The sequence below is a fragment of the Pteropus alecto genome, unplaced genomic scaffold, assembly GCF_000325575.1.
Source record: "Pteropus alecto unplaced genomic scaffold, ASM32557v1 scaffold11, whole genome shotgun sequence".
NCBI classification, from domain to species: Eukaryota; Metazoa; Chordata; class Mammalia; order Chiroptera; family Pteropodidae; genus Pteropus; species Pteropus alecto.
The window spans coordinates 15450729-15456992 of record NW_006431956.1 but is presented as its reverse complement, the minus strand read 5'-3'; the positions used below and the strand labels follow the sequence as shown (position 1 = coordinate 15456992).

At 45.1% G+C, this 6264-nt stretch overlaps 1 protein-coding gene across 1 annotated transcript in view; it reads right to left on the bottom strand.

Moving 5' to 3' along the window:
• Window positions 1–6264, bottom strand: part of APBB1IP (amyloid beta precursor protein binding family B member 1 interacting protein) — a 109137-nt gene that overhangs the window by 16054 nt on the left and 86819 nt on the right. The window lies entirely within an intron of this gene.

The window sequence follows — 6264 nt, the reverse complement described above, 5'->3', positions numbered from 1 at the left end:
GGAAAGAGAGACACAGGTGCCTGGTCACACAGCTCACCCTGAACACCTCTTTCTTAATCATCATTACCTTTGTAATTTCTGTTTGATGTCCCTAGTCCGACAGGCTGTGTGCTCCATGAGGGTGGCAACCACGCCTGTCAGTCACTGCCGAAGACCCCCTAGTGCTCAGCACATGGCCTGCAGCATGGTCATGAGGTGGAAGTAATTGTTGAAGGAAATAAACAAGATTTCTGCTCAGCCAGAAGTCACGTGGTCATAAGGTGAGAGGCAGGCAAACAAATCTAGGTTCTAAGATGAACACCAGGTGAATTTTCATGGGTCAATATAATTTTTAATAGAAAAGAAATTACCAACATAACCATTGTCCGTGTGTGTACACGTACGTGCATGTGTGCTACTTCTTTCTTCTTATTCTATTTCTCAGGAGTTTGTTAATCCTTCTAGGATAGGCATACATTGCTGGTGGTGCCGAAAGTATAATGGAAAGCCAAGAATGCTAGAAGCCATCTTCCGTGTGCGGGAAAGAAGCCAAGCTGTCCACTTCCTCTTAGGGTGTTGAATAGACCTCTCTACTTCGCTTTTGCTTTCAGCTTAATCACCAAGCCTCAAGGAAACTATTTTCAAAGTTGATCTAAGACAAGGGCACTGTGCCTTGAACTTCAGTTTGAATCTGAGACACAACATTTGGATGAGTCACCTCGCTGGTCTCTCTAATGACCCGGCCGGCAAGAACCAGCGGTCTGTGCTCAGAAAGGATAACAAGACCCATGCAGATTCTGAGAGCTCGATGAGAAGTTAGTCATTTTTGGTTCCAGAAATGAGAAAACTGAGGCTCAGAGAAGTTACTCTGTAGTTTACCCCATGGTCCACTGGAACTTTAGAATCTCTTGTCTTAAACTCTAGAATTTATGCATTTATTAAGCCAAAATTTCAGACTCTAAAGATACCTCAGAAAATTCAGAAATTAAAGAATTCTTTTCTTTGGTCTTTTGAGTCAGTTGAGGAAAGTATGCCTTTATACTTTTATATCGATATGGACTGTTCCTTTTATTGAGCTTTTTCAGCCCTCAGAATTTGTGTTAGCATCACTTGATAAATGGTCAATTCCTATTTACTTAGGTGCCACAGGCTCCCCTCTCTCCCAAGGGCGGCAGCTCCACATGGGCTCCTGAAAGTTGCCTGTACTTTTCCACCGTGGCCGGAAGATGGCAGCAAACACTTTTGAAAGGCTGCTGCACATTTCCTTCTCATCAGGTTCAACGCTTCCTCATTATTCTGAATGTTAGATCTTGCTTTTGCAGATATTATCCCAATAATCAATCTCTTTGGAGTCCCTTAAAATTAAAACTATCACCTCAGACAATGTGTCTCAGTTGCAGAAAAGGATTAATTAACTCGAAGGTCATATTGATGAAAAGTACACTTCAGCTAAGGACTTATTCTCTGGATGGAATGTGACATCCTCAGATGCCTGCAGTGGTCCCTTCAACAGTAAAATTTGCAAAGCAAATTTTACCAAACCCCTGTCTTTCAGCACCAAAAACGCAACTCCCTAACTTAGAACAGCGCTCTCGCTCTGTCACCTATGACAGGCGAACTTGGGGCTTCAGCAATCGAATGCTTGTAATTGTCCTGACAAAGCAGCTATTTTTTTTTTTTTCTGAGAAATTAAAAGTTGATGTTGTTACCTTGGCCTCGTTCTATTAAAATTTTTGTTTTGTTTTGTTTTGGGGGCACGTCACGTGAGGACCAGGTTCCCAGGAACAGACTGTCACTCGCATTGAACTTGTCGTGCAACACACAAAGCAACCATGTAGAGCTATCCGCTCACACAGCGCAATGAACCATTGGCAGAGTAGAATGCGGACCTCCCTTAAACAATATGGATTTTGGGCATGAAACAGAGTCAAGAACTCTTGAACCTGCGTTCCAACAACGGCTCCTCCTATGATGAAGAGGGAGATGTACAGACTGTGGTTCATTTTTCCCAACACGAGTGATATGAGCCTCACTGATTTCTTTACACTGCGTAGGTATTACGAACATATACGGCATCAGATGACCTCGCAGGTCTTTTGTAATTCTCAGACTTTATGGTTCTGAGATGGGCTACCTAGTGGGCACGAGACTCCTCCCTGGCTCCCTTGTTCATGCAGAAACACTCTCGGCAACCAGGACATCATATAGCAAGTCGCTGTGCTGTTTCTCCTGTCACGTCTCAGGACCTTGCTAAGGGGTTTACTGCCTAACTGAGCCTTTTGTGAAAAACTATTTGCAAAGGGGTTTCGGGAAAAACGCTGGTTCAGTGCTACCGGCCAGACTCTTCCTCAGTTGGTTTGATTGTTCCTGACCATAGAAAGAGAGACGCTCTTGTAGGACGTGCAGCACAGCACACAGAGTTTGGGGCAATCGCAGAATGTTACTGTTAAAAGGGAACTTCCAGATCCTCCAAACTTACAAATGAGGAAACTGAGTGCCAGATGGGGTAACCCATTTGTCCAAGGCCAAGGGCGGTGGCAGAACCATAATTAGAACCAAAGCCCCACACATTCAACAAATATCTCTGGATGCGAAGAAATATACTAATGCTGAGGTAAAGAAAGATGAGTAAGACAGGCTCACACCATAATTAGCAAGGGGTACTGCTGGGGAGACACACGCAAACATAAGATCACTGGTAAATTTCATAGTAAAAGACTAAAAACAGAGGCTGAGAAAGACTCTTTGGAAGAAGCGATAGAATGCTGTAACACATTTGAAGAATATCTAGAAAGTCTACGTGGCTAAGGCCTGGGAGCCATGGAATGAAGAGGTGGAAAATAAGATAGGAGTTGCTGTGTCGAACTAGCATCTAGACTTGTCTCCTAGGCAGTGGACCCATGAGACATTCTAAAACAGCAGAGTAATACAGGCAGGAACCGGCAGCTATGAGGAAGGTGGACCTGGACCGAGGATGAACAGACAGAGAGAGGCTGGATGAGAGATGTCTCTGATGGATAATCAGAAGAACCTGACGGGCTGGATGAGAAAGGGAAGATAAGGGACTTCGAGGATGATTTCCCCGTTTCTAGCTTGGAAAAAGGGTCTTATGGGTTTAATTGTGTTTCCTCCGAAGACGTTGACATCCAAATTCCTGGTATCCGTGGATGTGACTTGATTTGGAAATGGAATCTTTGTAGATGTCATCAAGCTAAGATGAAGTCATATTTGATAAGGGTGAACCTTAATCCAGCATGATTAGTGTCCTAATCACACGGAGAGAAGATGGCCATGTGATGATGGAGGCAGAGATTAGCACAATGTGGCTATAAGCCACAGAATGCCAAGGATTGCTGGAAATCACCAGGAGCTATGAGAGAGGCATGGAACAGAGTTTCCCTCCCAGCCTTCCAGAAAGAACCAACACTGCCCACACCTCGACTCTGGACTTCTGGCTTCCTGAACTGTGAGAGAGCACATTTCTGTGCTTTAAAGTCACTCAGTTTGTGGTACTTTGCTGTGGCAGCCTCTAACTGACACAATGGATGACGGTACCATTCACCCCGAGGAGTTTGTGAGGGTCAGAGAGGAGTGAAATCGCCATCTCCCAGGTTATGGTCACAAGGTCATGGCTCAAATTCCAGTCTTTTCGACAGCAGCCGCCATGCACCATCATAATCAGGAAGCTCATACCAAATATGAAACTTGTGGGCTGGACTTAGTGTGTGTCCATGGAATTGTGTGATCTCTTAACATGATTTTTCATATCCTGAATTCCTTTTGCAATGTATGTACGCATTCTCTGAATTCTGAAAATCTGCTCATCCTAATGAAGTATTTCAATGTCGAGATTTTTTTTCACAGTACATAGAAAGGGAAACAAGTGATCAAAATGTTCATAAACAAATTGAGTTCTCCAAACCATGATTTTATTAATTTACTTAGCAAATTAATAAAAATTTCCAATATTTTGGGAAGGAACCGATAAGTATGCTCAAGAGTGAAATGAATGGATTGACTGCACATGAAGAAACTGGCTTGAGGTCAGAACTGGTCACTGTTCTGAGAAAAAGGGAAATGCACGTTCTGCTGGGTTTGTTCACGACCCTCGTCGGTTCCTGCATCCATCAGGCCTGCTGGCTTCTCCACCTCTGAGCCTTTTTCCCCATGGGGGAGCGGGGGGCGGGGAGGGCAACTCTCTCCTGAGACCTAGGCCTTGGATATGGGGGTTTTAGAAGTTCTAGTCCAACACCCTGGGTCTTAGCAATGCAGCCCAGGATAACCTGTGACCCGGCCTGATAATGCGACTCAAGCTACGATTCTAGGACTTAGACCTAAAAGTGTGAGTCAGCTCCAGAAACCAAGTCCTGCTCACGTGTCTAAGTCCACATCCTGGACACCTCTAGGTCTGAGATCTCATCTTTTCCCTGCCAGACATCCCTGCGCCGGCCTCCGAACCTGGCCCTGCGGTGTGGGCCCTTGCTCCCTTGGACAACTTGCATCCTATCTGTCCACGCCGAAGGGGATGTCATCACCAGCTAAGTGCCAACTGTTGATGTTTAGTTGGGGCACTTTCTAATGCTCTGAGTGCAAACCTTGACTGTGCCTAGGGAAAACAAAGATTCCCAGGCCCAAAGCCTGGATTTCCAACAAGCTTCCCCTGAAGAGTCAGGTTACTGACCAGCATTTCAGAACCTGTCTCCAAAACCTTCTCCTTACTTAAGAGATGAGCCACGCCTCAGAGAAGAAGTGCTTTGGAATGCCCCAGGCGAAAGTGAGGGCTTCCATCTTGGTAATTTCTCAGGGTCTCAGGATTCCAAACAAGGTCATGAGGTCAGATAAGAACACAACAAAGACATAGTTCAAGGGCGGCTGGAGGTGTGTGCAGGTTGGGGCTGGACAAGAAAAATATTTTGTGTCCTAGGAAACTGTCTGAGAGAGCGGCCTCTGAGCCACCACCTGGCTTTTCATCCTGGCTCAGGTTCCACATCTATAAACTAGTAAGAATTATGGCTCTCGCCTCATAGGGTTGATAAAAGGATTAAATGAGTTAATATACGAAGTGCTTAAAACATTACAATCTAGAGGCTATGTAAGAGGTTGTCACTATTCTCATGACCTTTCTTATGCCAGAGACTGAGAAGTAGGTACAGGAGCCTGAAGCAGGCAGGACATTCTCCTCATCCAGCTCTGCCTTCTGACCCAACAGGCTCCACCTCAGGGCCTTCGCACTTACTGTTTTTGTTCTTAGACTTCTCTTCCCCCAAGTAATTCTTGTTCCCTCACTTCACCGACATCTTTCGTTAAAGGTCACACCCTCGGAGAGCCTTTCCCTGACCACCCCACTGATAGAAGCCCTGGCCGCAATCTTGGCATATCTGTCCTTTACCCTGTTCATATTTACCCACAGCCTTATCATTCCCTGACATCACAGTACACATATATATATTTTTGTTTGTATATCGACAGTTCCCTCACACTGAACGTAAACTCTATGACAGGGACAGGGATTATTGTGTGTTTGGCTCACATCCCTGTATTCCCAGCACCTGGGACGGTGCCTAGCGGATAGCTGGCATTCAATCAACATTGCATAAACGAATGAATAAATCAATCCAGCTCTCTCCCTTCCGCTGGTCCCTTCCCAGACATCATCCTGGGGCTATTCTGTTTAGGGAAGATTTCTCAACAGCAGCACTGCTGACATTTATGGGCAGATAATCCTCTGTGGTGGGGTTTGCCCCGTGCTTTGCAAGATGTTTAGCAGTATCCCTGGCCTCTACCCACTAGACGCAAATTGTAACAGCCTCCCACTAAGATTTCTCAACAGCAGCACTGCTGACATTTATGTGCAGATAATCCTCTGTGGTGGGGTTTGCCCCATGCTTTGCAAGATGTTTAGCAGTATCCTTGGCCTCTACCCACTAGATGCAAATTGTAACAGCCTCCCACCCCAAGTCATGACAAACAAAGATGTCTCTAGATATTGCTAACAGTCCCCTGGGGGGTAAAACGCCCCTGGCTGAGAAATCACCAGGTGAGTGTCCGGCTGATTGAGTTAGTATAGTGGTTATTATCATTATTTGCTATGAAAGTGCATGCTCAGTAATGACTCAAAGAGGCCTGTGAACGTCTAAATGAAAACCACACATTATCCTGAGTCTTCAGTGAAGGCAATCGTTTCAATCAAGTGTTGTTTGATAACTACAATAATAAGTCATAGTGTATGTGCAAGGAGGGGTTACTTGGAAGTTAAAATGGTAAATAAGATTGAGTCAATTATTG